Below are 19,382 nucleotides of genomic sequence, written 5' to 3'. Positions count from 1 at the left end.
TGAAAGATACAAAGCCAGATTAGTAGCTCAGGATTTCTCTCAAGTTCCTACTATCGACTTCATTAACACTTTCAGTCCTATTGTTACTGTCCGTATGGTTTTATCTTTGGCCACCTCACAAGGATGGGACATGAAGTAGATAATGTTAACAATGCCTTCTTGAATGGATTTATTCAAGAAAATATTTATATGAAATAGCCATGGTCTTTGTCAAGCCCCTCGGGCTTAGTTCTCTCAACTCAGTAGCAGACTTCATGATCTTGGCTTCAAAAGCTCTCATTGTGATCCCTCTCTCTTCATTTACACCAAAAATAATATTTCTCTATATATTTTGGTTTATTGATGATATTATTGTTACTGGTTCTTCTGCTACTCATGTTTCTAAATTCATTTTGGGTTTGTCTCGGAGTTTCTCTCTTAAGGACCTCGAATCTCTACACTATTTTCTTGGAGTAGAAGCTCATCGAGACAAGACTGGGCTGTTTATTTCTCAGAAGCGTTACATTTTGGACCATCTACAGAAAACTAATTTGGCAACCTCTAAACCCTTGACCACACCTATGGTTCCGACGTCCAAATTGTCTAAATTTCAGGGCGTCCCACTTCCTGATCCTACTCAGTATCGCAACATTGTTGGGGCCCTACAGTATGTTACACTCACACGACCAGATGTGGCATTTGCGGTGAATAAGGCTTGCCAATTCCTTCAGAACCCGACTAATGATCATTGGACAACAGTGAAACGCATTTTGCGTTATCTCAAAGGCACAATTGAGTATGGGCTACATTTTGCATCTAATTCTCCTAAGTATTTAGTTGCATTTTCAAATGCTGATTGGGTTGGTTGCCCTGATGACCGCTGGTCTACTAGCGGCTATGGTATTTTTATTGGGTCTCATTTAATCTCCTAGAGTGCAAAGAAATAGCCCACCCTTGCCCGTTCTAGCACTGAAGCCGAATTTCGCTCATTAGCTAACACCACCACCAAATTACTATGGCTTCAGTCTCTACTACAGGATTTGGGTATTCGTTCGTCTGTTCCTCCTATTCTTTACTGTGATAATATTGGAACCACATATATGGCAGCGCATCTGGTGTTTCATGCTCATACCAAGCACATCAAAGTGGACTTTCATTTTTTGCATGATCATATTTCCGTAAAAATCTGGATGTCCGATTTGTTTCTACTAATGATCAGCTGACCGACATCTTTACCAAACCTCTTGCTCTAACTCAATTTGATTTTCTCCGGTCCAAGCTTCATGTGCTTTCATCCCAGATTCGCTTGAGGGGGTGTATTAAGGAAAGCGCTCCAGAAGGTAGCTTCACAAGTCTAGCAATTACCAATGGAGGCTCTCAGTCCAGCTTAGCGGCTACCTATAAAGGATCTTTAACAGCTGCCAATGAAAGATCTCCTCCAAGAATAGCAGTTACTAATGAAGGATCTCATATAGATTTGGCAACCACTAAATTAGAAAGACAATTAATTAGCAATCTTTGTACATAGGCAACTGCCTATTCTATTCTTAGATTCTTTTACTATTCTTGTTCTTTATGTATATATACTGTACCCATCTCAGCCTGGTCGACAGGTCAAGCAATACAAAGAATTCTTTTATTTTTTACTTTTCTCTCTTCTACATTCTTATCTCGTAGGCAAGGGAACTCATCTTCCTGTCCCCACCATTCCTCCAAACCATCCAACTCCCTTAGTGTTAGAGATTTTAACAGGAGTAGATTCCCAAAAGGTGGCAAGTGCTCAATCTTGCTGCACTTAGAGAGTACCACGGTGACAAGCCGTGTATAGCTTAACGGGTCTTTCATCGTCATCCAATTTGTTAATTTAGAACCACCATAGCCTGTGATAACTAGGCCCTTAAGCTTTGTGTGGGGCTGTAATTTATCTAGCACTTCCTCATCTCCTGGGAATCCTTTGCTCTATGTCAGTTTTAAGTGATCAAGCCTTCTCTTATCCTTCTAGTGGGCTCCCCTAGCTTCCTCAGCATTGCCCACATTCTCTAGATTCAGAATCCGATCGAAGCGTCCCCTCTAGGAGCTCCAAATCCTTCAGATCTTCTATCTTAAAACCATTGTATTCATTTTGCTGGTTCATTACAAGAACACAAGATAATGTCCTAAGCAAATGCAGTCTCCCAATTCCTCTTGGGGTGTACTCAAATTTGGAATCACCAATTTCTGCCATTCGTAAGTGCTGGAGGTTGATTAGGTTCCCTATGCTCTTAGGCAAACCACTAAGGCACAAGCAGTCATCTAATATCAATGTCTGCAAATTGAAGAGATAACACAACGGCTCAGGTAGCTCTCTAATATCACTGCAACTGAGGTTAATGTATCGGAAATGTTTCAAATGGCTGATATCTGGCAAAGTCTCTATTCGAGTACTATTCAGGTCTAACACACGTAAGAATTTGAATACTCCAAAGAAGTGAGCTGGAGGGAGGTTTCCATGGAACTTATCATCTATATCCTTCAGAAAATAGTCTATTAGAATAAATGTGGATAACTGCAAACATTTATCGAATTCATTAATATTTATGGATTCCAGGTCTTCAATAACCAGTGACATGTGACGAACCTTGTTCATGAGATTGCATGAGTTCACACCCTCCATTCTGAAACACATTCCTCTTGAAACAAATTGTGATAAATCATGGATTAAGTCATGCATCCGGAAATCCCTCTTAGATGGCCATGGAGATATTCCTTCCTGAAAGAAACACCTGTGCCTTAGTTCAGCAAAGTACTGGTTACCAATAAATTCAATCATTTCAACATCTCTAGTTGGAATAACAAATCCTTCAGCCATCTAGAAGAGGACTAGCTCTACTTTATCAAATTCATAACCTTTAGGAAACAGAGAGCAATATAACAAGCATTGCTTAAGATGAGGGGACAGATAGTGGTAACTCAAGCTCAGAGCTGGCAAGATGTTGGGGTCTTGCAATTCCCACATCTCACTTTTCAAGGCACATTCCCACTTATTCTCATCAATCTCACCTCGGAGCAGATTTCCAAGTGTCTCTACAGCAAATGGCAACCCATTGCACTTTTTCACAATTTTCTTTCCAATTGCTTTCAAGTGTGGAGGTATAGCAGAATTCTCATCAATAAGAGCGCATTTCTTGAACAAGGACCAACAATCTCTGTCCTTCAACACTTCCAGGTAAAGGGGTTCCTTCACACCCATAATTGATGCGACTCTTTGACTCCGAGTGGTTATTAAAATCTTCCCTCTTCAGAAACATCAAACGGAGCCTTCCATAATTGTAATTTTCATTCCATACATCATCAAGCACAAGGAAAATTTTCTTCCCCCTTAATCTGTTTTGAAGTTCAAGATGAAGTGCTACTTTTTGGTCTTGTGTCTATTAATGAATTAATATTATTCTCTAGTATCTCCTAATGCATTCATCGTGACCCCTTTCAACTGATGCATTCTGTGCCTCTTACCGGGTACAACAACTTATTGCAGAGCTGAATGAAATCTTAGCTCATGATGTTGTAGATGAAGATGGACAATGGAAAAAGAAGCTCCCAGATCAAGAGCGATTATTGCTTGAAAGAGATCCACATGGAAATGTGATAAGTGTTTATTTTAGGTTATGTTTGATTTGTTTCAACTTCATTAATGTAGTTGTGTGGGAATTAATCTAGTTTAGTGATTGTTTTTGTTATTTGTTGATTTACTCATTTAGGTTGCTAAAATTGAATCGGAAAAAATGCTCATACAAATGGTTGAGACTGAGTTGCAGAAGGGTACATATCCTTTATATAATCTTGCTGGTCGGTAGAGTAGCTTCGACAATGTATACTAGGAGAGTTGGCTTAAGTGTTCTGTTGAGGAAGAAAGTTAGGGTATCGATGAGAACAAAGGGAAAATTCAATATTAAAAGTTAAAAATAAAAATAAATACTTTTATTTTTAATATTTTTAATATATATTAATACGATTTATAATTAGGTTTGGTTTATAAATATAATAATCCAAACCGATACTGAGCCAAACCATTTTTATTATAGACCGAACCAAACTGAAAATTTGGATCGAATCTGACCCGAAATCCATTTTGATTTAAAGACTTCAGATTCGAATTTGAACCCTAACCTGTGTTTTTAACCCGCCATTGACACGGTCAGTCGAACCATTCAAACCGTTACCCGACTAGGATTTTGGGTCCTGTTCAGTCAAGACCCGCCAAATGATCAAAAACCGTTGACTTGGTCAAGAATTTTTTGACCAACCGGTTCAACCGTTGACCCATTCAACTTGGTGACCAGGTCATGGGTTGCACACTCAATGCATGCAAAACTTAAAAGCCATAACTTTTTACTCCGATGTCTAATTAGGATGGTGTTTTATTTTTTAATTTTGGGTAACTTTTCAAGATCTATGGGCACCAAGCACCTTGGTCCGCTATTTTCAAAAAAAGAACCCTTTTGGCCTCAAATTGCAATTTTTAGTATTTTTATAAATAAAAAAAATTAAAAGAAAAGGAATTAAAAAGCATAAGATTAAATATTTTAAAACATTGATCCTAACGGACTAGGATCATATTTGGATTTAATCCAATTTTTCTTTAATGTTTTAAAATCCAACAAAATTAAAAATTTAATTACCTTTCAACTTTTATATAATAAGTTAACAAATATACATATTGAATTTATTATGTATATATATATATATATATATTCACGTCCATGCTTTGATTTTTAATAAAAATAAATTAATATGTAATTACTAATTTACCTGTTCTCATGATAATGTGGCATTTCCAAAAACTATCTCAACAGCCTAGGCGGTTGGCCTCCAACAGCTAAAGATTTTCTGGTCTGGTCTACATTTCATGTCCATAAAATAATTCGATTAATACTGGATTTGATATTATGTCCCAGCTAATATAATAAGATTGAGATTGGATTTGATTGTTCCAAAACTTGTTAAGACACATATAAAGGAAATGGTTTATTCTATGTTTATGGTTGTTTTGGTCCGTGACCTTTTAGGCATTTAGTGTTCAACCTTCTGGTCAGTTTGCATTGCCTTGAAACTTGAAAAAATAAAATAAAATAAAGGATGTTTTTCATTTGAGGTCCATTAATTTTTCCCTTGTATAGTGCCGAAACAACAAATGAGAAATGGGTTTACTTCTAGGTCACTCTCTTCAAACCTTGAAGATGAATCTATTTGAAAATTTCAAAAGTTCTTAATCTTCCATTTCTTTTTATTTTGCTGAATGTTCTGGTCAAGAAGATGAAAGAAAGCATTAATGAAGAAATTTCCATAATTATGGTTTCAATGGAATTGAAAAGAAAATGTTAGTCTTTATTTTATTCTTTATCGTTGTATATATTGATGGAACTCCACAACGGGAGGCATTAGATTGTTGTGTTTATTTTTCTTTTATAAATTTTCATTTTTCTATACATCTCTGCGAAATAGCTGGATCTGGATGAATGGGGCCAGGTAAAGAGAGTACTGTGCATAAAGAGGACTGAGACTGACCAAACCAACTTAATATTTAGCATTTTATGCATAAAATGGTAGGGGTGCAAGTCGGGCGGGTTGGGCCGGGTTTATGGTCCACCCAGGCCCATCCCTAAAACTTGGGCTTAAGGCCCGAGCCCAAGGTCAAGCCCAATTTTTCCAATATAAGCCCATCCCATACTGTAATTTGATGCATTCCGATTGGGCTTGGGTTGGTCAATGAATTCATTCTAAATTTATACATATATAAATCTACATCCAATCCAAATATTAATTGGATGTAAGTTTTAACATCGAAACTAGACCTAGAATTAGGGGTGAACATTTAGTTTATTCGGTTAAAAACCGAATCGAATAAACCAAAAATTTTTAACAGTAGAAAAATTAATCCTTAGAAATTTAACACCCCTATAAATTTTTTCCCTTGGAAACTAATAAATCCTTGCATGAATACGTATTATATTGGATAAACCTGCATGGATTTGGATAATCAATTTTATCATTTGGCCTATTAATAGGGTTAGGGAAGTAGAGATGCATGGGAAGCCCACTTCCATAAGTAACACAATGAGCATACTTTTCGATGTTCTTGAAATGATGCCAATTGACTCGTCTAGGGACATACTGCCTATACAGACTCATATAATATTGGATTTACATAACCAATCACGACTAGTATACTTGTTTATAATAAGTCGGGCTTTGGGCTTAGGTTTGCACTGTGAACCTATATATAATCTGAACCCATGTGAAATCCACATGCAAATGAAACACCGACATGTTCGCTGATGATTGATTACATGACCCATCATATTGGTTTGTGCCTACAAAATTCGCAATTGCCTAGCCATGGACAGAGTTAAAGAGTGTTAATGGACCGGTTTTGCATTGGACCCCGTCCAGTCCATGGATAGAGTTAAGGGTGTTAATGGACCCGCTGGTTGTAGCAGAGATTTGGAATAGAATGCCACCTGGGGTTATGGGTTTGGGGAATGGGATACCCCAAATGTGCACATTGTTTTAAATTAACTCTCGGAAAACATAAATAAGGCACCAAGTGTGTATGAAAAGCTTATATATGTGTTACTTGTGATTGGTTACGGAACAAAAGATAGTCATACGAACAATAAATCCTTATATTAGCCATCTCATTAGGGTCTATATATGCCAAGAGAAGACTACTAAGCATTCCTCTGGGAAGGTAATTTTGGGTGTGGTATTGACAACAGTTTTTGATAACCGTTGGAAAAAAACAAAAAGAAGATGCAATTAGATAATTACCATCAGATGAAAAAAATAACGGACAAGTACCGATACACACGATACAGAATTCTGAATTCCAGCCCCCCTACTAATAGCCCTCTCCCCCTATAAATCACATCCTGCCCGTGAATTTGGCATCAATTCATGGTCAGGATGCATTCCCCCTATATTTTGGGGTTATAAAATTCTGATCTGGGCTGATTGATCATTCTCCCAAAAAATAATAGCAGAGCACAATAAATTAAAGTTTCGAATACATATAAAAAATAGCACCAAACCTTCTATAGGCCTGCAAAATTCCCAACTTTCCCTAATTACGGTTTAAAAAAATCAATGACAAACACTCCTGCATGCATGTATCCCCATGTCTCAAAGGATTCTCTGTTTCTTTGTGTTAGGAGTATAAGATTCATCCACATTCTGCATTGGAATCCCAAATTCTGATGTAAACTCCACATTCGGTAAGGTGTTTGTTGGAGTAAATCTCTGCAAAGGCATCACTGGAAGTACTGGTTCAAACATGTTGCCCATTGAAGGAAGATTATACCTAGGCATTGCTAGAGCCGGTTTAATCATGTTGCCCATGTCAAACGAAGCATATACTGAGTTAAGCTTTGAGAACCTGGGTTTAGACAAACCACAATCAAACTGCAATTCAAGGGATTCTAAGGGATCCGAGTATCTCTTATAATCATCACTCATCATCTTATCGAGAGATTCATATTAGTCTTCTTCTTCCTTTTTATTTTCTGCTTCACGTTGCCCTTGAATTCTCTCATGTCCTTCCCATTCAACCTCAACCCCAGCTTCAACACTCTGAACAGCTGCTACAACATCATTCCCTTTGCCACTGCCCATATCAAATGAGGCATATGTTGAGTTAGGGTTTTAGAACCAGGGATCAGACGGACCACAATCAGACTGCAATTCAAAGGAGTCTATGGGAATCGATCTATCAGTCCTCATCATCTTATCGAGAGCTTCATATAAGTCTTCTTCTTCCTTTTAATTTTCCACTTCATGTTGCCCTTGAATTCTCTCATGTCGTTCCCATTCAACCTCAACGTTACCTTCACCACTCTCAGCTGCTACGCTTCTGGTTGCTGGAGAGAAGGCTGCGCGCATCAACACTAGACATGATGGCTGCCAAAAAACCACAAGGTATTAGTCCAGTAAAAGAGAAAATATATGTATACACACACGATATATTTTTACAAGGCACTACACGGCCTAAAAGGGAACCTACCCGGACTCAGCCCAGCCTGCGCGAGCTTCTCCTCGGTCAAGTAATCTGAACAGAGAAGGCCTACAGCTGCCCAGGACAGCAGCGTTTTCCAAGTTTCAGGGTCCAACTCAACCCTGGGGTCCTGGATGGTGCCCCTCCAAGAAGTCGGGAAGGGCCAACCCTCTGGGTTACGTACCACAAAATAGTCTCGCTTCCAGGCGGGAACCCTGTTCGACAGGTCGTGCAAGAGCTTGAAGTTGCAACGGAGAGAAAAGTAATAAGAACGCCTTTTCGGAGGCGCTTCGGAAGTGGCATTCTAAATGCAAAGAATGGAAGAAAAGATATCGAGATCAAGGGGGAGACAATACTCATAGCATAGGAAAATAGTCCCAACTACATTACGGATGGCATTGGGATGGAGCTAGTCAATGGTGACGTTAAAATGATTCAACACCTCCACTATCAGGGGGTGCAGGGGAAGACGCAGAGGCTAGCCTCGAGCTATTCCTGGAAAATTACTATGTCATTGGAACCATGATCCTAGGGAAAGTTACTAGAGGGGAGACCGTAGATAAGGTCCCCGGGAAGGTGAAAGTAGCAGACTAGAGACCTGAGTCTCTCCATTGTCATAGAGGAGGGACCGAAGGTGTCAGGCTCTCTGCCCCGAGAAGTAGAAGCCACATCGCCGGAGGCCTCCCAAGCCTCTGGAGCCTGCTCCCAAGCTCTCCCTGAGCTCGAGGGGGCGTCGTCGTCTTTGTTATCGTCCCGGGGATAAATGTGGTGCGGATACCCAGACATGATTGACAGAATGAATAAGACTCACCAGAAAGATGAAACGGTGTGAACAAGAAGAGCTCGGGTAGACTAGATGGATGTGCGACCTTAGAATCCGAAAAAAACAAGTTAGCGTGAAAGAAAATGAGGCCAGGGGGCCCTCTTATTTATAGCGACTGTGCCCCTAGATCAATGGTCCAGATTGAAACAAATATGACGGTTTGTAGTCAAGATGACCGCACATCTTCTGAAACCGAAATGGGACTCGCTACACATCTCCCATGATTCAGGTAATGATGACTGCACGACATCTAGAGTTAAGAGCCGCTTTGGAGCGTTTTTCGGCATTCGAAATGTGAGAAATCTCCTGACTTCGGCACATGCATTTAATGCAAGTAGTCAATTAAGTTTGAACTTCGGTCAAATCCACCCGTCACACTTCATGAACTCCTCACGCTAAGGTAGCACTCTTAGCTCGAGGAGTAGGGGGCAATTGATGGAGGATGATTTGACCCAACCCCTTGAGACAATAACACGTGGACTTGACTCCACGAGCAACAGCTCAATACCACAGCCTGACTGCGACTAAGTAACAAGCCTGCAGGACAGCTCGCTACGTCATAGCTCATTATAGAGGGACCTCGCTACAACGCAAGCTCGAGGGCCCCGAGCTACTGAAAGGGAATACTCCAAGACTATCCCAACTCGTGAGCTAAGGTAACTAGCTCACTCCAACACTTAGGCAGAAAGACTGCCCCAAAGACAATCCCGATGAGAGTCACCTCGAAGTACCCCTGAGAGCTCGCTACGAAGTAGCTCGCTGCGCGACAGAGTAGCTCGCTACAAGATAGCTTGCGACTAAGCAATGCAACGCTCTCAGGAAGCTTCTATTTGACAAGACCGTGCCCGTTAGACTGCGCCACGTCTCTTGACTGATGACGCAGTCCTTACCCATTCGATAGACTGCACCCACATCTCTCGACAGATGGTGGTGTGCCTGTCCTCCCAGGACATGTCACCCATCCAATTGGGTAGTACCCTGCAACGGTCACCTGCGCAGCCCTGGCAGGTAACGGCTGCGACAGAAACCCAGTGGCGGTTATGCCCGATTTGACAAGAACACTCCTATAAAATCCCCTTAGTCGAAGGAGAGAGGGATCTCTGATCGAATCTGATTTTGAGTCCTCTTACTTGCTCTCGAGCTAATCTTGAGAACTCGGTGATCTAGCACGACCTACACTCTTAGCCTCTTTACACTCTTTACTTTCTCCCCCAGCGTTCTAACTTAAGCTTCGGAGTATTCCTACTGAGCAAATCCCCCGGGAATCCTTCACCTTCTTCTTCTCAGGTGTCGTCCGTTGCCAGGTAGGAGTGCCCGGATCGTGTCGCATCAGAGCCCTTTCCAGATCTGCCCAATCTAGGCCTAGTTGGGCCAACTTGACCCCACCAGTCAACTCATAATGTTTGAAAACCCACTTTGTGGTCAGACCCATCTCAACCCTCTACTTTTTTTACTCGAAACCATCCATTATTGAACCAGGACCCCGGTTTGACCCCTTAGACTCGTTTAACCCTTTTCCCAAATTACCAAAATGCCCCTATACTTTCCTAAAATTACAAAAATGCCCTTTAACCTGCCAAATAAATTAAACATAAAGTTTTCAATTCAAGATAATTCACTATTCACTCTTTTTCACCCTTCACACAGAAGGAATCTTTCTCCACCAATCCCTCTCTCTTGTTGTCTATCTCAGTTTTCTTCTTCTTCCCCTCTCTCTAGCTGTCTCTCTCAGTTTTCTTCTTCATCTCCTCTCCATTTTCCCTCTTATTCCCATTTTTTCACCACCGCTTCAAGCATCGACAAATCAGAAATCAACGACAAAACCGAATAGAGCGGTTATGGCTCCGACTTCCTCTTCCTCCGATCCCTCTCTCTTCCCTTCTTCCTCTCTCTCTCTCCTCCCCTCTCTTCTTCTCCTCCCGGATCAACTACCTCCCTTCTTTCCTTTGTTTCTGATGTAGGGTGATTTAGCCCGACCTAGTAATAGGAGGACACGTGGACACAACCTAACTGGCAGGACAACAGCTCATCCCGATGTACCCAAGTCTGCAACAGACCATGCTTGGATAACCGAATCACCTCGGGGCAGGTCCACCTCGGAAGCAAATCCACTTCGGGACAAGTTCACTTCGGGGCACGATTGCATCAAGATCACCTCGGTTATAAGGCACTTCGGCATTCGCACCAGGACGGATCCAAGGGGCACTAGTTCAGGTAATATTGACCAACCTCCACGTGATAACCCCGAAGATTTCGCCACCAGATTCCACGTTTTACGGGATCACCCCTCGTAACAGCTAGCCTTATCTCCTTCGACCGATTCGGACGGCAGCAATATGCCTTATCAACTAGCGATGTTATCTCTCGGTAATACGGTAACGGGCCTTATCACGGCAAGAATCCCGGAACCACTCTAAAAAACCCGTGAGGACTCCAGCATATAAAAACCCCGACCCTTCGGGGGCAAAGGTATGTATAATCACTGCTTACTAGCTATCTTGCTTTCTAAATTACTTTCAGCTCACACATTACTGACTTAAGAATCGGAGCGACCTCGCCGGGTAAGCACCCCCGGGTTCTCTGATTCTCTCTGTACAGATCAACTAGCTCCGTCATCTACTGGAAGCTAAATCATCTCCAACTAGAAGCAACCAGATTGCAGTTTCGACCTGAAACATCATCGTCACCGTTGTGATTAATAGTAGCGATGGTGGTTTCTCTCATTCCCTCTTCCCTATTTTCTTTAATCCCTACCATTTCTCTCTCTCTCTCTTTCCATCTCTCTTTCTTACTATTCGGACCAGTGGGAACTACGACACTCCCTACCCATTTTCACCTTTTCCGATGCACATTGTCTCCACCGAATCGTTGGGTCATGCCTATATTCTTACTACAGTTGAGTGCCACTAACACGTGGCTGTAGAAATTTCAGAGTTCCTCTGTTCATGGAACGCTTTCAGGCCAAGACAGCTTCAGACTCTCTAGCAAGTCACAGATCTGGTTTGTTGAGGAAGGAGATTTGGCCATTTCACTCTTGCACGCCACAGTTAATGGCTCGTATACATGGAAGTCAGGACATCACCCAGGTAATCTGAACTCAACCTCCTCTATATTTTCTTTGGCAGTGAACATTTGAGGTTGGGGAGTAGATCGATGGAGTAGGCTCCATCAAACTCATTCCCATAGATCGCATCCTCAACCCAATCTGATCGGAGCTCTGCTGTTTGGTTCTGTGCATCAAATAGATTCGCGTGTAGCATTTCTAGAGAATAGATTAAGTTTGTTCTTCTTTTCTGTTTTACATTTGGAAATCAATTTTATTCTCTGATGAATGTTATTATGTTATTGAATGATAGTTGATCTGATGATTTAGCATTGCTATTTAGATTTGTTGAAGCATAAAATTTCTTTAAGGAGGATGTTTAGTTTAGGTGTTTTTGTTAAAATCCTATGGAGTGAGTTGGGTAAACAAATAGTAAAGAAATATAAGAAAAATAATGAGAAAATAATATATTGGAAGACTCGGTAGTAAGACTTCTCTTTGGGTTGAATGGAATGCACAAAAAAATTTTAATGAAAAAATAGAAATAGGGCTCCTTCAGAAAAAAATGATTAAAAAAATAATAAAAATGAAAATATAGCAAAAAATAAATAAAATTAAATTATTAGAATAGGAAAAAGGAAATATAATAAAAGCAATAAATAAATAAATAATTTCTTTTATGTTTGATCATGCCTATAGGGTACTTTCTTTATTGTTATTTTCCTTAATTAATCGTACATTTTTATTTATATGGTTGGAATCCCATGTGGGCCCTATCTATTGGACCCAAGTGTAGGCACATAGTGCTCACTTGGTCCATCAAAGTACAAAAGATACCGAGTTGATACCATATGGACAGTTGCGATAAGCCCATAACTCATCAGTTACCTGCGATGAGCTTATAATTCATCGAACGTCCACGATGAACAAATGAATCATCGCACGCTCGCAATGAACTTGTACTTGGCACGAGTCAAGACAAATTTTGGTTAACATAAACCTGCGATAAACCTTGACATGCACGGTTTTGCGAGAAACATTGCATACATGCAGTCTTGTGATGAACCCGAGACTATGCTGTCCACTGAACCGGAATAACGATAGATTTGCTTAAAAGGATAGGCTCCATGCCCAACTGAACTGCTTGAAATTCAGCTTCCAGCACCGACGAAGAAGACTACTCCTAGTCATTTTGCAATACTGAAGATTTTGAGAGTCGAAAACCGCACAGCCTAGGAAATTAAGCCAGCATTCTGTTACTAGCATCACAGACAACAGCAAATCATCGTTTATCCACTGTCAGAACTCCCCAACCCAACGAAGGCCGACCTCCTCCTCAGTTGATGACTCAGCCCCGGCCCCCTCGGCCTCAGCCGTCCAATCCATGGCCCCCTCGCCGTTAGCCTCATGGGAAGCGAGTACGGTAGCTTCGATGAGAGACCCCGATTCAGACCCACTTCAAGTTCAAGTTCCTCGACCAAGAACCGAAGAGCTCTTCCACGCCACACCACGGCCGAGCACTAACTCCTTGACTTTGGAACTGGGGGAGTGGTGTTTGGGTTATAATTGAACTAGCCCCGGGTGCAATATGTCACCTCTGCGGCTGCCTTATATCTTCGGCCACGTCAGCACCACGTAAGATGGATAAGTGCGACCAAGAAAGGAGAACCCCATACAGATTAAGAGGACAACTCCACTAGGGATTAGGTCTTATCGTGGAAACCTCATCCGAGTAAGACACGAATCTTCGTCTATAAAAAGGTAACCCCCGCTCAAGGTAAAGAACTTTTGACATTATAGCACCCATACCATTATTCTGCTCGAACCAGCATTGCTCTCAATTGCTCGGCTCGACCACCCACCGTTCTCGATTAACTTGAGCGCCGGAATACCTACCTGGGGAATTACTCCTCGGGCCTCTAAATACTTTCTTGGTTTTAGATCTTGCTGTGTAGCTTTGCCCTTTCACCTCAACCTCGTCTAGTTGACAGGATTATCTGACTGCAACTTCGGTTCGGAACACCCCGGATCGAACAACATCAATGAGAAAGAATTGAATGGTATCAAATGCAAACAATGGTGTCTCCCCATCTATGGATGTAGTTGAGGCACTACAAAATGTCTACACAAGTAACGCAAACATGCCACCACTACCATCGAGGCAACAACACAGTCAAAAGTGGGGGTCTAGATGAAATAGTATCCTTTGGGTACGTACGCAGTAATAGTTTCTAGAGATGGTAGAAGCCTTGGCGATTAGATGGCAACACAAGGAAAAAGGGGAACTGAACCTCTCCTCTCCTAATGATCTTTTCTTCAAAGGAAAGCTCGTGTAACTCAATTTCTGTGTCTTCAATCCTTCTAATCCAAACTCCATTCCTTATCTCATTACTGAAATCTGCTACATACCACTTTTCGGGTCTTCATGTTAGGCTTTAAGAAACTAAAATTCACGATGACAAAGATGGACTAAGACTTCACTTCTGTATGGAGGCTTTATTTACCCTCAAATTCTCTGTCTTCATGTTTTTACCTCTTCTAATATGAGACTTTATGAGACTTCACTTTTATGTCAACTATCAACAAAGAGGGATCAAATCAACGAGAGATATAAGAAATAAGATATTGTAGTTAAACTAGAAACTAGTGAGGTTACCATTTACACATGATGATGACCACCCACTCTTGAATCCATGCTTTGGCGGAGACATAGACGGAAATGGAGACAACGAAGACAAGTGGACTTAGAAATTTATTTTCCTTGTCATTTATAGTTTGATTCAAGGGTATTTTAGGAATTTTAAAAGATATATCAGTCACGTGATGTCACATTTGAATGGAGTGTGATGGAAAGTTAATGGCAAGGGAGGTTTTAGATAATTGTCAGAAAACTTAAAGGTGCTTTAAGACAATATGTAAACAGTAAGGGTAGAGTTAGTCAATTTCCTAAATCATAGGGGTTCTTTATGAAATTTGACCATATATATATATATCTTGAAAAGCACGAATGGCCTCAAGGATATTTTTGTAATTTTTTAAGGACAAAATTTACCCCTCTATATTTAAATTTATTGATAAAAAAATGAGGGCAAATAGGGTAATTGGTTCTTGATATTAAATGAGTTGAAAAGAGGTAATTTAAAGATATTCAATTCATTCAATTCTCTCTCATTAAATCCAACAATTAAGTTATTAACTTGCATTCATGTTCATTGAATCATATATTTAAGTCGTTTTTGTTTCTTCTCATCATTAAGTTCTATTAATTAAATCTATACTTAATAAATTAATAATTCTAATAAAATAAAAGCTTATAGTTTTAAAATCTACCTAGCAAAAATAGTATTTTCATCTAGATGGTGGTAAGCAATTATATCATTTTGGGTCAAATGGGTTAATCCATGTTGCCACAACTAAATAATAAAATTAAAAAAATAGATAAAATGAAAAAAATAGAAATTAAAAAAATTGGGAACATTTTTAACATACATATTAAACAACAATAAGTATGATAAATAAGAAATTTTTCTATTAATGATGGAAATGAAATGTAAAATATAAAACCAATTGGAAATAAAAATATTTTCATATTCTCTCTCATTAAATCCTATATTTAAGATATATTTTTCTCATCATTAAATTATTGTAATTAAATCCACAATATTAATTTTAATAGTATAAAAAATAAATATTTTGAAAACAAAACCATTTTCTTCCCTGTCGATGGTGGGCAAGCAATTCGACCATTTGGGGTCAAATGGATTAATAAATAATGCCATAATTAAATAATAAAAAATTAAAATAAATAACTATCAAATGAAAGAAGTATTTTTATTAATGATAAAAATGGAATGCCAAATTCAAAATCTACCTAGAAATTAAATGATGTCATAATCAAATAATAAAACTTTTAATAATAAAAAATACAAAGAATCACAAAAATAATAAAAAAAAAAGATAGAGAAAATTTTAGGCACATATCTAATGTTATATATTTATAAAAAAATAAAATATTGGGATCATCTGTAATATTGTGCATTCATTATATTAAACAAAAATAAGTTTGATACATAATATATAATTTTATCAATGATGAAAATGTAATAAAATATTTAATGTCAACCTAGAAATCAAACAATTTTTATTTTCAGATGATGGATTAGTGGTTTGAGTCAAATGATACCATAGACAAACAAAAATTAAGTGTGAAAAATACAAAATATTTTATATAATGTAAAGGAAATATATAATTTAAAGGGAAAATTATAGTCAAGTCAGTTGTACATTTAAAATTAGGTTGCAGGTTGGTCTTGAAACCAGCAAAACTCTGACAACTGGCTTTACATTTCAAATTATAAAAACCTTACCATGTCATCAGAAGCTTAAGTGGCTATTGCCAACATGGGACTTTTAGTCCATGTTGGACAAAACAAAAAACCTACACCGAAAATAGCTTTTATATGATCTAATTAATACCATATAAGTGTATAAGAACAAAAAACAAACGAGAGAGGGAGCGGGAGAGAAACTGAAGGAGAATGATAGAAATTAAGGGAAAAGGAGAGATCGACCAAGAAAGAGAGTGAGAGAGATTGAGGGAGAATGAGAGAATGAGAGAAAGTGATATATAGAATGTAAAATACCGAAACCAAGAACCATTTTTATTTATCTTCAAATCACATAGTTGTTGAACAGATAAAGATGACTAAAAGCTAAAAACCCTTTTTTTGTCCAACGTAGATTAAAAACCACATAGTCGTTGAGAAAGAGAGAAAGAGAGAAAAACTAAAACCCCTTTTTTTGTTGTGTCCAACGTGGATTAAGAGTCCCATGTTGGCAACAACCACATAAGCCTCTGATGACATGGCGAGGGTTTTTATAATTTGAAATGTAGAGCCGGTTATCAGAATTATGTTGGTTTATGGACCAACTTGTGGCCTAATTTTAAATGTACAACCGGCTCTGACTATAATTTTCCCTAATTTAAAACTAATACAAAAGCAACGCTATTTTCTTATCTAGATGGTGGATCAACGACCCAACTTTTCCAAGAAACCCATGATGTCATAATTGAATAACAAATATTTAAGTTTATTTTTAATCATTTTGTTACTTTTGTTAATTTTCAATTTCTATCTTTTTTTTATGAATATTAATTAATTGAATTTTAGATATGTCATAGTTAAGATAGAAATTATATATATATATATATAGTGTGTGTGTGTGTGTGTTAATATGTATGCAAATATGCAAATATGTATGTATACATGTAAATATATATCTATATGTGTATATATGAATGTGTATAATCATGTTGGGCTGATGCTTAAGAGCTCATCAAACTAGTCACTCCGTGCCAAAGGACCAACAACAAGCTACTCCCTTCGCTGAACTGACTTCAACTTGGGAGTGGGGGCAATTGATGAGGGCAGATTTGGCCCTCCACTGACATCATGACACATGGCATCTCAGAACAATTGGTTGACACCCTGGCACCACCTAGGCGATGACTTGGCTTAGCCAAAATGATGGAGTCCCACCTGGCGACCTACCTTCGCCGATTTGGCGATCTTGTCCACAACTCGGGCACCCCAACAGGGCGGCTAGCAGCACCTCGTCTAGGGCCGACCTATGGTACTTCGTCAGTATTGGTGGAAGTGACCTCGATGTGAGGAGCAGCCTCCCTCGATGGCTTGTCAACTTGATTGAGGTCCAAGTGGTGACCTGCAAAACGTGCTCACCGACCAATTCTACATGCATCTCATCACTCCCAGGTCTCTCAAAAGTTGGCTTCCACACAAATGTTTTAGAGGAAACTGAATAAGGCGCAAAGACCGGCCTACGTGCATGACTACCTCCGAGGACTTTGGATCGGTTAGGCACATCTTCCTAGAGATCTCAAACGCGCTGCGCGCCAAACATTGCTTATATATAATGGCCTTAACCCCCAACCTCAGAAGGTATGCACAATTTAGTTCTCATAGCTCTCTAGCTCTCTAAAAATCTCCGCATTTGCTGACTTAAGAACCGGAGTGCCCCTTCCATGTAGGAAATGTTCAGTTAGGCATCCGAGCCACCTTCCAGGTACGAATTGTCCAGCGTGGCGTCTGAACTGCCATCCCAATAGGGAGTTGTCGAAATGCGCATCATCACCAAGCATACAAATAAAAATATACGATTAATTAGGCATGAACTAACACAAAAGAAATTATTTATTTATTTATTTTATTATATTTCCTTTTTTCTATTCTAATAATATTTTTTTTACCTATTTATTCACACTTTTTACTTTTCGTTGCTATATTTTCATTTTTATTATTTTTTAATCATTTTCTGTAAAGGAGCCCTATTTCTATCTTTTTATTAAATTTTTTTTACCTTGTTAGGATTCATTGTGGAGTATTTGGACTTCATAAAATGGACCAAGTCCTTTCTTTTGCATTAGAAATCACAAGGTTCTTTTTAATAGCGTAAGGGAAATTTTAGCACCGGCGGGGCATGACCCGATCCAGTACTGCATCAAGAAAAACAAGAAAGCTTAGCTCCCATGGGAAGCTTGTAAGGGTGACGTCTTCATGAGCTTCTCCTTTGCTTGCCAACCAGTCCCCTGCAGCATTGCCCTTTGCTTGTCATGGTTTTGAGAGGCTTCAACTGAAACCGGGGAAACCAAGGATGATTCGATGCTTCCGACGAGACTCTGCTATCTGCTGACCCGAAAACCAAATTGATCGAAAAGAATATATAAAAGATGATGATGCGATGAGCGTGGATCGAACACGCGACCTTCAGATCTTCCGTCTGACGCTCTCCCAACTGAGCTATCCCCGCAACAGTGACGACGCCCGGACTTGAACCGGAGACCTTCAGTGTGTTAGACTGACGTGATAACCAACTACACCACGACACCGTTATTAGGAACCCGATAGCCAACAACTAAAGCAGCATTGCATCAAGAAACAACCCGAACTAATGTTTTCAACCATTAACCATTAACCACAAACCATTTGTGCTTTTCATAGTTTTCAACAAACACGAACTAATGTTTGGGAAGGGTGAAGCGCAGTGGCAGCTTCTGTCTTTTAAAGGTGAGCCCCACATGGACAGGTAAATCGAATCTTCAGCTGAACTATACTCTCCCATAGAAGGGCTGTCCCCTTCAACCTCTTTGAATAGTTTATGGGGAGTGCAGAGTGCTTCAAATCAGCTGAACAGACTTGGTAGAATCCTCAGATGTACCACTATATTCCAAATTCAAACAGGTTGGGGTCAGAACTCAATAAAATAACATTTATATGTTAATTTAAATTATTATGGCAGTTTGGTCAGTCCATTTTTAAACATTGAGAATCTTTTTTCCTGTGTGGATGGATGTGTAACTATCAACTGACATTGTAGTTCTTGTTCAGGCAACCGATTCTATTTTGCCTACAACTGACATTGTAACTATCAACTGACATTGTAGTTCAACGGTTCTTGACCGTTTTTTTTATTTTTTATATTTTTCTTTAATT

General features: G+C 39.3%; 2 non-coding genes and 1 pseudogene across 2 annotated transcripts; all 3 read right to left on the bottom strand.

The window, feature by feature from the left end:
• Positions 1–2,827: 2,827 nt before the first annotated feature.
• LOC148802482 (putative disease resistance protein RGA1 pseudogene) lies at positions 2,828–3,208 on the bottom strand (annotated as a pseudogene).
• Positions 3,209–18,626: 15,418 nt separating this feature from the next.
• On the bottom strand, positions 18,627–18,699 carry TRNAF-GAA (transfer RNA phenylalanine (anticodon GAA)). The gene has a single exon. It is a non-coding gene; the product is annotated as a tRNA-Phe (tRNA).
• A 5-nt stretch (positions 18,700–18,704) lies between these two features.
• TRNAV-AAC (transfer RNA valine (anticodon AAC)) lies at positions 18,705–18,778 on the bottom strand. The gene has a single exon. It is a non-coding gene; the product is annotated as a tRNA-Val (tRNA).
• Between the last annotated feature and the right edge of the window lie 604 nt (positions 18,779–19,382).

This window comes from Nelumbo nucifera, chromosome 2 (genome assembly GCF_055504915.1).
Source record: "Nelumbo nucifera cultivar China Antique chromosome 2, China Antique-T2T, whole genome shotgun sequence".
In the NCBI taxonomy this organism is placed as follows: domain Eukaryota; kingdom Viridiplantae; phylum Streptophyta; class Magnoliopsida; order Proteales; family Nelumbonaceae; genus Nelumbo; species Nelumbo nucifera.
The sequence above is the reverse complement of the archived record's forward strand: the minus strand, read 5'-3'. Positions and strand labels throughout refer to the sequence as shown.